The following is a 12,263-nucleotide window of genomic DNA, read 5'->3' on the forward strand; positions in this document are numbered from 1 at the left end:
AGCTGAGGCTCCAATAATTTGGCCACCTCATGAGAGGAGAAGACTCCCTGGAAAAGACCCTGATGTTGGGAAAGATGGAGGGCACAAGGAGAAGGGGACGACAGAGGACGAGATGGTTGGACAGTGTTCTTGAAGCTACCAACATGAGTTTGACCAAACTGCGGGAGGCAGTGGGAGACAGGAGCATAGCTGCCAACTATTCCCTTTTCTTGTGAGGAATCCTATTCGGAATAAGGAAATTTCCCTTTAAAAAAGGAAAACGTTGACAGCTATGGACAGAAGTGCCTGGAGTGCTCTGGTCCAAGGGGTCACAAAGAGTAGGACATGACTAAACGACTAAACAACAACAATCATATCTCCTCTCAGTCTCCTCTTTTCCAGGCTAAACATATGCAGCTCCTTCACCCTCATAAGGCTTAGTTTCCAGACCCTTGATCGTCTTGGTTGCCCTCCTTTGCACAAGTTCCAGAGTGAGTGGCGATTAAATTTAGATTAGATGTCTTATCAGAGCTTGACAAATACGCATCTGACCCAGCTAATAGTGACAATGTATGAAGATGATAGAACAGCTCTCTACTTTCTGATACTCTTATTTGTTGTTGGCAAGAGAATGGTATCTTATATTTCATTTCAATGCTTTTTTTTTTTAAGCAGGGAGTTTCATTGTCACTATTGTTTGCACTTGAACCCTAAAAATACCAGGCAGGAAAATGTTTCACATGCATGGTGGTTCTGTATTACAGTTTTATGGCATAGCTATAAAAGAAAGGAAAAAGGAAATGCTTCCTGTTTCAGTATACTGGCCCTGGCTACATTTAGGGTAAAGATCTGTGCATTCTGAGAAATATAGCAGGATCAACAAAGAAGAACAATGTTGTCATAATGACATTTCTCTTAGCACAAAGATCCCTGCTTCCGCACATTGTCAGGGAGCACGACTGGTGATGTGTAATGAAAGGGCAATTAGGTTTGACAGGCAGGCAGTCCAGGCTGGTAGCAACAGTAAGTCTTTATTACGGGAATGTCTTAATGCTGTGTTCAGTTGAATATATATATATATATATATATAGCCTTCATGGTGATCTTGACCAGCATCTACTGCCTGATGTGGCTGCCTCCCTCTGCCTCATGCTGCAACTCTGGGTGCTGTTCCCCTCAGATTGAGAGACATTTCTCCTCAAAGGCCAAGCAGATGTGCTCATTTGCTGATATGTGTTGAGGGTTGCACATGCTTTTTCGTATGTTTCTTCTGTTTCTGTAGTACAGTGGTACCTCGGGTTACAGACGCTTCAGGTTACAGACGTTTCAGGTTACACACTCCGCTAACCCAGAAATAGTACCTTGGGCTAAGAACTTTGCTTCAGGATGAGAACAGAAATCACGTGGCAGCAGTGGGAGGCCCCATTAGCTAAAGTGGTACCTCAGGTTAAGAACAGTTTCAGGTTAAGAATGGACCTCCGGAATGAATTAAGTTCTTAACCTGAGGTACCACTGTACATACAATGGGGAAGAAATTTTGTAATCATTGTTACTATGGACCAAATTTTCTCAATCTATTCAGATATAGTAGGAGAAATGCTTCCCGCCCCCGCCCCCAATTGTAGCTATTATATTCTTTGCAGCAGCTATTAGATGAAACACTATTTCTTCAGCATTTCCTGGAATAACATGTTTTAGAAAACCAAGCAGAAATATTTTGGGTTCCAAGTGTATACGGAACTGCTATTTTAAGATATCCTATACTCTCCATTACTTTTCTTGCAGCTGCCCAGAACACTGTCATGAAGCTACATCAATACAACAGAAGGAAGTGGTGTTCCTAGCACTCACTCTGATGTTTTTGGGTAGGGCCAGAAACAGTGGATGTTGGTCTATTGGGATAAATGAGACTCTGTCCTGCTGACCTCATTCTGCCCTCGGTCAGCCCCAACACCTCCTGAGCAGCATGTTTTTCTTGCCTCCCAAGTCTTAACTTCACTGCAACAGGTCTAGTTTTTGAGTGACCTCACATTTTTTCTGAATGCTTGGTAGTTTTACACACACCCAGTGTGAGAGAGAGCAGCAGCAGCAGTTTTCAAACCACAAAACTCATACTTCATTACCTTACATTGAATTGTGGGTATAAATAACTGGCTTTTAAAATGTAATTCTTTTTGGTTGTGATCCAAAACATCTGGGAAGGCTGCTTTCGACAGGGGGGTGAACTGGGTGGTCTCCCCCAGCTGCACGCATCATGCCAGGCTCTGCAGAAAGCGGCTTTTGTGTTGCTGCGGGTCACAACTTCAGGCATGCTTTGCTGCCTGTGTGCACTGCACCCCGGGGCATAGTGTGCTCTCGCTCTCTGGGACGATTGGAGGCTTTGCTGGGCTATACTGCAGCTTGTGGTCATTCTAATCTGGCCCACTGTTTCTCTGACTCAAACTACAATCAGGCAACCCACTAGCTGTTTCAATATGTGTGGGGAAGTGGGAGGGGAGAGGAAAGGGGAGGGAGCTACCGCACACTGTAACAGCCCTGGAGCATTGGCTTCTGTGCTCTTAGAAATTCAGCGGCAGGCTAACGGAGAGACAAAACTTAAGAGCAGAGGAGAGATACTCCAGCTGATCGCCGTCTCTTGCCTCTTCTTTGCTCACTTCTCCTTGCAGGTAACACTATGATTCCTTCTCTTCCTGGATATTGCCTTCCTTGTGACTTTTTATTTATTGAGTGGGGAACAAGAAAAATAAGAACCCATTTCTTTGACATCTTGTGTGTGCCCAATCACCATGGGAGCACACAAACTGTGTGTGTGTTTGTGTATGTATTGCTGCAGACCCTTTTCTTAACTATAATGGGGCTACATCTCACCTGTTCTCTTGACAATGCAGTTGTCAGAGTATTTAAGAGGAAAAAGTTGCAGAGGGGACTGTCTCCCTCAGAAGCTAGCTGCGCAAATGGAAAGAGTGGAGGGGCAGGCTCACACCTGCCAATTTATTTTGATTATAAAATAAGCAGTGCATGCATTGCTTTGAAAGCCTCTTTCCCCAGGGTTTATGCTTCCTTGTGGATTTTGTGATGGATTTTATTTGTAGTAATACTGTCTGCCTTTGTTTCATGGGAATTGCCCTCTATTCAGCATAAGCAGGGGTGCCTCAGCTGTTGAACTCATAGTTTCTATTTATCTTTATTCAGTAATGCATGTGTATTTCACTGGACATTGTGTTTCAGGTACAGTGGGGAAAACACAACAAAATTACTTCTAAAAAAGAAAAAGAAAGAAAGCATCTTTCTCACACAGTCAAGGTTGCTTTGAGAAACACTCATCCGCTGATATTCTTCAGAAAGGTTTCTGTGGTACATCTGCAGGTGTGTGTGGCAATTTCATAGTGCTCCCTCTGATTTCTAAGAGGCGCAATGGAAACTACCATAGGATCTTGTGGTGGGATTATAGTAAGCACTTGTGCTGACTTCTAGGAATTGATGCACTCTGAGGCCATGCAGCCATGCAAGTTAGGAGAATTTGCTGCTATCGTTTACTTTAACCACAAGCACAGCACTCTTCCCAACACGGCATGGCTTGTCCACTTGGCTGGATCTGCACCTTCCAGAACCACTGTTCTGAAGCAGCAGGAAGGGAAAGGGAAAATTAGAAAGTGCCTTGAAAGTAAGAGATAGTGTAATATGGGGCAGTCCAGCAGAAATTTGTGGCAACCTTATGACCATAGAACACATGTTTATTGCAAACAACAGTCAACATTTTGGAACTGAATCACAGCACACACAAGAAACATTTGTAAGTTTTCCTCTAGAACCATGAGGACTTTTTCTTAATGTACACTAATGTACACTAGAATTTTTTCTTAATGTACACTATCTCATTCTGAATATCTCCATATAAGTCTTAAGAGTTGAGGGGGCTGGAAGGTGTGAGCAGATCAACACCAAATTAAGGAAGGGATAGCTTTGTTAAGATGGGAACAAATTTAACGAAATATGTTATGCTCAGTCTTTTTAATCAGGGGCCATTATAGTTCCAGTTACATGATAATGGACCCTTAAGCATGCTCTTCATAAAATGCTGGTTTATTTCCTTCTCAATTTATGCTTCCCTGCTGTTCCTATAGCAAGAGAAAAAATATTAAGCACCCCCACTCACTTTCTCTAATGTTTCATGCTCTAATTCCATATGGAACCCAAGGTGCCATGGTGGAAGCTATTTATTCTGGCAATGTGGGATAATGATGATTGAGGGAAAGGCAAATGTGATGCCCCAGACATCATGGGCTGGGTGTGAAGGATGTGTGCTGGTAAAGAGTGATGTCTAAACCACAATGAAAATATATTTCAGCTGAGAGTGCTGAGCTGTGGCTGCCCAATGCAATTTGCTGGCTGTTCCTGTTGACTGCCCCAATGTCGAACCATACTGATTCACAAAGCTACCTGTTTGGAAGTTGAAGAAACGAGCAGTAGGAAGAAGAGAGGGAAAGAAGGGAGGGAAGAAGAGTAGGAAGGAGGGAAAATCCAATGCTCAATAGATATTGGCATTGATCAAGCTATAGAGAAAGACAAATAAGCCAAAGGACCCCATCCAACACTGCATTTTTTAAAAAAAACAAAACAAAACTGTGTTTTTATGAGCTTTATAAACTATCCTGGATTTTGAATTAAAGGGTGATATAAAAATGTTTCCAATAAAAAGATTGCAATGGTGGAACATATTAAATCCACAGCTACAGGTGTTTTCTGAAAAGGTCCATATGAGTCCAAAGCAAACACTTAGAGCATGGTTAGGCAAACTAAGGTCCGTGGGCCGGATCTGGCCCAATTGCCTTCTAAATCCGGCCCGCGGACAGTCCGGGAATCAGCGTGTTTTTACATGGGTAGAATGTGTCCTTTTAATTAAAATGCATCTCTTGGTTATTTGTGGGGCATAGGAATTCGTTCATTTTTATTTTCAAAATATAGTCTGGGCCCCCACAAGGTCTGAGGGACAGTGGACCGGCCCCCTGCTGAAAAAGTTTGCTGACCCCTGGTTTAGAGAGAAGGTCAAAGCAGTTACTCTTCAGATGTCAAGTACATCAGGAATGCAATGCTCTTATATCCATTAGCAACCAAGAACCATGGAAGCTTAGCAAGGTGTCGATTTTTAACTGTGTCTGTGCATAAAATCCTTTGTGGGTCAGCTAGATATTGCCTGCTCCATTTGCAAAATGGTGCATTAATGAGCACACATACATGGGTATCTATGTATGTCACCTACAGACACATAATTTGCAAACTCATTTCCCTAGAGCCATGTTGTGTCACCTCTGCGCTGATATCAAGGGAGAAATCAGCACTAGGGCACAGCCTCCATTCTAAGGTGAGAAGCACAAGTTTGCACTCATGGCAAGATAGAAATAGTTAATAGATGTGGAAAGTGCATACAGCTAAAATAATACAGGCAATGCAGATAAGGCACAGCCTACACCAACAGCAATTTGACATATTCTACAGGGTGGAGAGAGATGAATGCCTGCTTGGGAACTGCACTGTGCAGGGGTCAGAGGAACCTATGAAGGCTTGCCTAACTTTGGTTTCCCATCAGAGTCTTCTCTCTGGTTGTTTGTGGAGGACAAGGGCAGTGGCATAGTGGGGGGGTGGGGGGGTGCAAAAAATTTCAAGGGCAAGGGATGCTTCCTCACCTCCAAACATTGGAGGTTGATGACCCAACCAACAACCCTTGTTTGCCTAAAATGGCCATGTATGCATGTCCAAGGAAAACAACCCAGACGCAAGAGCTGCAAGGGAAGGTGAGTTGCGGGTACCCTCTTTGGGAGCTGCGCCCCTCCCAGGCTGCTCCTACCTGCAGCTGCCGGCCAGGGCTGCACAGCTGCCCTTTATGCGCTCCTCCCAGGTCTTGCTGCTGCTGCTGCTTCGGGTCTCGTTGGCTCAGTTGGCACATGGCATAGCAAGTGTGTGTGTGTGTGTGTGTGTGTGTGTGTTTCTTCAGTTCTTTCATGACTTAACATTGCTGAATAAGATGTGCAGCTTTTTAAAAACAGAAAGGCAATTTTAAATGTGGGGAATCAGCTATGAAGGAAACCTGATTGCTGCAGAGGGAGTGCAATACTTGCCTTGCCCTGGGTGCAAGCAGGCCTGCTATGCCTCTGGACAAGAGTCCTCTTGTTATCAGAGAACCAGAGGGACTGATCCCCAAGAATTTGTACCAAACCACTCCAAGGATCCTTAGTTCTAACAGGGCTTGGGCGTTGCTACAAACACCTGAGAGAGACTCCTACTCCTTCTACCTTCTTTGGAATGGGTAATCATGTATCTCTGTCCCTCTCATTTTCCTGATGTTGCTCTCCTCAAAGTAGAGTTTATCTCTGTTACGGTCTGCCAGGTCCCTACTGTCTTTCCAAGTGATCTGGACTACAACTCCCATCCGCCCCAGCCAGCATGACCAATGACCAATGTTGATAGGAAATGTAGTCCCAAATGCCCAGGGGGTACGGAGCTGAGGAATACAGATGTCTGTTGGAAAGTTTGGTTTTCTTTGGCTGCAAATGCCATAAAAGATGCTGTGGTGGACTAGGCCAGCATAGGCATGGACACATTGCTACTGGGAAAGGTCTGCTTTAGGAAACTGGAGGGCGCTGGTTGAGTCGAGGTGCTGCATTTTCAGACCCTCCAAGTGTCCCTGTTTTCCAGTTGTGGATCTACAGAAGCCATCCTGTTTTCTGATTTGATTGCAGAACATCCTATTTTTCCTTAGGACATCCCTATTTTCATCAGATAAATGTTGAAGGGTATGGAGTTATGCAACCCACAAGCCAAGGAGATAAGTATAGAAGACATTTGAAGGCAGCCCTGTCTAGGGAAGTTTTTTTAATGTTTAATGTTTTGTTTTGTTTTATATATATATATGTCCAGAGCTGTCCAGAGTGGCTGGGGCAACCCTGTCAGATGGTGTTTTCTTTTACAAATAACAAAATTATGATTATTATTATTTAGAACGTCCCTATTTTCATTGGAGAAATGTTGGAGGGTATGCATTTTAAGCCCTCTGGGTTAAGAAGAGATTATATCAAGAAGCTGTAGCCTCATCTTTGCACACACAGTTTCCTGTCTGGCAGTTGTAACTTGTTTCTTCACTGTCACCACTGTGATGTCAACACCTCTGTGTGGGTGTAAACAGAAGCCTTATTGCACCTCACACACACCTCAGCCACTTAGAAGTAAGAGTAAGTTCTCATTCTCTCGGGAGCAAAACAAGGCACAAGACGGATTCATTTTGCTAAGGTGTTACCTCAACTTGTTTTGATATCTGACAGCGGAAGGCAAGTCATTTTGAAAATACACCACTGCCCTCTTTAAGAGCACATTCACAGTTAGAATTGTAACCATGTCAACATGTGAAGTACGTGGGACAAATTCCATGCCCGTTACATCGACATTGTTAACCTCCCTGAGAAACTTTGTTAATATGGGGATCTAAAAATAACCTAAGTAAATAAATACAATGTTATATTCAGCAACCATGCAACAAGATGGCAGTCCGATGAAAGACTGCCATGTGCAGAATATGGCAGAAGTATTTTTGCAAGTCAGTTATATGATGCATAGTTAGGACTAATTCGTACAACTGTTATTGCATTTCAGGAATATAGATTAAATGCATCTGACTTAACTTGATGCTATGGAGAAGCAGCCTGCAGCTCAGCCTGTGTTTTCCTTGCAAAGATTCCAACACTAGATTGACAATGAACTGGTAAACGTTGCTTAAGATGCAAAGTGTAGGAAAACCAGCACACAATTGCTGTACCAAGATCCCAGTACATCCTGGATACGCTCAGATCAAAATTTCTGCCTCATTAGAATGGTTGGCTTGTGTTAACTTTTACTATGTATGCAGGTCAACTCCTCACTGGATTTGAATCGTACTTTTCATCCTGACAACCTGACCTATGAATTCCTTTAAAAACTTTATCTGTACTCATGGCGGGATCTAAGAAGGCAATCATGCACAGCTGGCATACAAATGTTCTCTGTGCTATGGAAACATTGGCTCAGTTTTCATGTAATGCTCATGCAAATCACAACTTAGTATGACTCCTTAAGTCTGTAGGATCCTAAAGATGAGTTTGTTTGTTTGTTTGTTTGTTTGTTTGTTTGTTTGTTTGTTTGTATATACCCCGCTCATCTGGCTGGGTTTCCCCAGCCAATCTGGGTGGCTTCCAACAGAACACTAAAAACAGAATAAAACTTAAAACATTAAAAACTTCCCTAAACAGGGCTGCCTTCAGATGTCTTCTAAAAGTCCGATAGTTGTTTATTTCTTTGACAACTGATGGGAGGGCGTTCCACAGAGAGGGTCTCACTACCAAGAAGGCCGTCTGCCTGGTTCCCTGTAACTTCGCTTCTAGTAGTGAAGGAACCGCCAGAAGGCCCTCGGCGCTGGACCTCACTGTCCGGGCAGAACAATTGGGGTGGAGATGCTCCTTCAGGTATACTGGGCTTTAAAGGTCAGTACCAACACTTTGAATTGTGCCCGGAAACGTATTGGGAGCCAATGTAGGTCTACATGTAGATTACAGCTGTTTGGTTATGCCATGGTTTGGCTGAGCATGTAGTCCAAACTCAGACTCGTGGCTTTTCTCCGCCATACAAACCATGAGCAAAGAACAAACCTTTCTTTGTTTGAAGTAAAGTAAACCACAAGCCCAGGTTCAATTAACACACAAATCCAAACCACATTTGACCTCACATCAGAACAGCAGCAGCAGGACCAGAGAAGGAGCAAACAGGCTGTGATCTCCTCTCTGGGAACCTGCACACTTAAGCCATGGTTTGTCTTAGCGTTAGTGTGAACCGGATCTTTGTCTAGGATGTGCAATATTGGCCAGCAGCAGGCAAAACAGTAGTGAGTGCTCTTACTCAAATATCGCTTTCTCTCCCCCTCCCCGCCACTGTGTTTACTTATGGATGGAGATGACACAACAGATAAATAAAGGCTTGATTCTTTCTACTATGGATGGTTAAGCTCAGATTAAATACACATGACTTATGCACAGTAATACTTCTGTACTTCCAGAGAATAGGGAAGTTGTGAATTGTTTTATGATGACTCACACCAAGGTTATCTCTAGCCCTATATTGTCAACCTTGAATTTGTGCACCTCTCAAACATCACAGGTGAAGGTCTTAACCTGCTTTTTAAGAAAGATCCTTTTGCAGGAGATCTCTCTGAGCACTGAGAGTAGGACTTTGTTCATACAAGGTAGGTATTCCGGTACTGAGACATTGCTCCTCCCTGAGTAAGATCTTCTTGGCCTGAAACTATCAGTCCCCGACAGCAATTTCCACAGACTCAACAGTGTAAACATTGTATTTCATTAAAGCTTTGTTTTTGCCCTTTCGGAAATCGTATGGAGCATAACCTTTCGATATGAAATGCCCATATCTGTGATGGGAGAAGAGAACGACAGCAGCCCATATGCTTTCCCAGCATTTCTGATTATCCTACAACTTTGATCATGAGCACTTTCAGGGGAAAAATAATCTCAGGCTTTCTGCTCTTGGCCACTGAAGTCCCTGAGATTAAAGGAACCCCCTGGAGCCCTGAGACTCAGGGGGCATCCATGCTTTCAAGTCTGCTCAAAGCATTCCACTGCTCAGGCCACCAAGGCCAGCCCCCTGTTCAATATGGCCCCTTTGCCATTCTTTCACACACTATGTATAACCATTAGTACACCCTTCCCTGTTCCTTCTGCCCTTCCTCTTGGGGAGTTTATCTGTCTCTGATGAGAAACTCCCCAAGAGGAAGGGCAGAAGGAACAGGGAAGGGTGTACTAGTGGTTATATATAGCCCATGTTCAGCTGGAATTGCCAGTAATTTGGATCATGATTTCCTCACCAGGGCTAGGGTTCAAAGAGTATCGCAAGATTGTTCAACACTGGTGCATGCATCTGGGTTTCTCGGTTTCTTTTTTCCTCATTTCAGCTCCATGCAGGGCACTTTTTAACATATTTTTACATGCCATCCCAGTCTCTGTTGAGGATCTGCCTAGAGTTCTAGCTCTACCCTTTTCCTTCCCAAACACCCTTACCAGGAAAAACCCAAGCCTTGTGTAAAGCAGCATTTCCCCCCCCCCCCGTCTGCACAGCCCACGCCTCCCGTGTTTTCCTATGTCATGGAAGATGAACTCCCCACTCTGTCCACCAGCAAAGAATCTCTTGTCCTGCTGATGACTTGCTTCAGCACCTTTTGTCATTCTTTGTTATTCTATCCCAAGTGGGGCCCTGGCCTCGAGAAGAAGCTTAGCCTGTCTTTTTCACTGATTTGGCATCGTCCCTTCAATAATTTCTGGCATTGAAAGCCCCCCCCCCAAAAAAAAATTCTGTTACCCCAAATCTGTAACAATATAAAGTGCAAGGGAAATCCTCTCCTAGTCCTCTTGAATCACACCCCCCCCCCCTGAAAAAAAATCCAAAATGTCCTCCTGAAGTGCCCTTTTAATTCCTCTTGGCCCAGGTTTAGGGAAAACAAAATACAAATGTAGATGCTATCTGTGTTTTCCTCTAGACTCTGTGATTTAGGATTTACCATCCTGTTTCAGCCTATATGGCTTAGCCTTGTTCAAGGTGCGCTCGCTCTCTCTCTCTCTCATGCAAACACACACACACAATTTTTGGAAAAATCAAATGCACAAGGCTGTATTTGACAAATGTTGAGTGTGTGACAAATATCATGTCCAATTTGACCCTGAGCACCTCTGTTAAGTAAGCACTGAAGAAAACTTTCATTTATTATTTATTTATTTTCTTTCTTTCTTTCTTTCTTTCTTTATATTTTTTAAAAAAATCTCAAAGTGGTTTACAGCATATTAAATCAATAAAACAATCTGAAGTAAGTCAAATATAGAGTATACAGTCAAAGCAACATAACAGGAAACTAAAATATTATCTTAAAGATTTCAAAATAGAACATTACAAAGGAGGTCAACTACAGAATACATACCGGTATTTAACGTAGTAGGGCTGGGTGAGTCTGGGCCCCGCCCCCTAGGCCAGTTGGAAAAGGCCTTGCAGGGAGTGGCCTTCACGCCTCAAAGTCGGATGATGTTCCTCTGGCCTCATGAGGAGCCTCTTCAGTAGAACTGGTGAGTCTGGGCCTCACCCAGACTTTTCCACTTCGATTTCAGAGGATGAGAGGTGTTTTTGAAAAAAAATGTTCCATCTCCAATTACCATGCATTAGCTGACATAGTTGTGTGTGTGTTTTACTCTTTGGCAGCTGAGGAGAGTATCCCTGAGTATGCGCTGAGTGCATTTCTATTTAACTGAGTAACAATGTAACCAGGCCAAATTGATTGGGCTTTCTGAGCTTCAGGCCCTCAGATGACAGGAAGGCAAGCTCTTATCCTTGCTCTAAATGGCTTAATATTGCAGATGAAGATCATAAACAGTGGAATCAAGAAGACAGCATGGTCATCTGATGTCCATTTTTGCAGGGAAAGTGCCTCTGGCCACTTGGAAACAGCACTGTGATTCCTTCCCTTATTTCTTCCATTATTATGAAACATTAAACACCTGTTTTTAGTGAGCTTCTGTGCTCTTTCCCTTTGCCCTGACTTTCCGCACTGCACAGTGTCTCTGGGCAAGTCAGCATTTTCCTTTCTCTTCACATACCTGGATTATCAGAGAGATTTTTTTTGCTTACATCAGCTCACCGGTCCTGTTCTTTTTTTCTTTTCTTTTTTACATCATTCAGCCCCATTATATTGACTTCATGATGCTAATCTTGAATTCCCAGAGCTTCTGGTCATTTTCAGGAAATGCAAGGATTATTGAGGCCCCTAGGAAACAAGGGGAATAAATACTTAGCAGAACACTCTAAGAAAAAAATGCTCAAAAGAGAGCATGGCTTTCTTTCCCACAACCCTTTCTCCACCTTGCAGCCCAGAGGTTCAGGAGCAGAAAACAGGAGGGTCTCAGGGACAGAAAGGTGAGAGCTTTGATCTTGACTATTCCATCCATTTTTGTTTAACCTTTATTTCTTAAATGTTTTGAATTACATAGAAATGCCAAAAAAAAGTATCTACTATAAAAAGCTGTCTCAACCGTGCAGTACAAATACTGACTTCAGTATTTTCTAACAGAATGCAATCTTTTGTTTACCTTTTGAAGTCACTTTTTCTGTCAGGACTGGAGTTGGTAGAAAGGGGACCATTAACAGGAATGTGACCACAGCCTGGGCAGTACAGGTTATGGCATAAGTGTGGTCTGCTCTTGTGCCATCTG

At 43.3% G+C, this 12,263-nt stretch overlaps 1 protein-coding gene across 4 annotated transcripts in view; it reads left to right on the forward strand.

Moving 5' to 3' along the window:
* Positions 1 to 2,532: 2,532 nt before the first annotated feature.
* HRH2 (histamine receptor H2) overlaps positions 2,533 to 12,263 on the forward strand; it is a 32,060-nt gene continuing 22,329 nt past the window's right edge. For all 4 annotated transcript variants that reach the window (XM_080988645.1, XM_080988648.1, XM_080988647.1 and 1 more), the window contains exon 1: positions 2,533 to 2,645. The gene's annotated coding sequence lies outside the window, so the exon portion shown is untranslated. The remainder of the gene's footprint in view (positions 2,646 to 12,263) is intronic.

This window comes from Podarcis pityusensis, assembly GCF_964106645.2.
Source record: "Podarcis pityusensis genome assembly, chromosome: 2".
NCBI lineage: Eukaryota > Metazoa > Chordata > Lepidosauria > Squamata > Lacertidae > Podarcis > Podarcis pityusensis.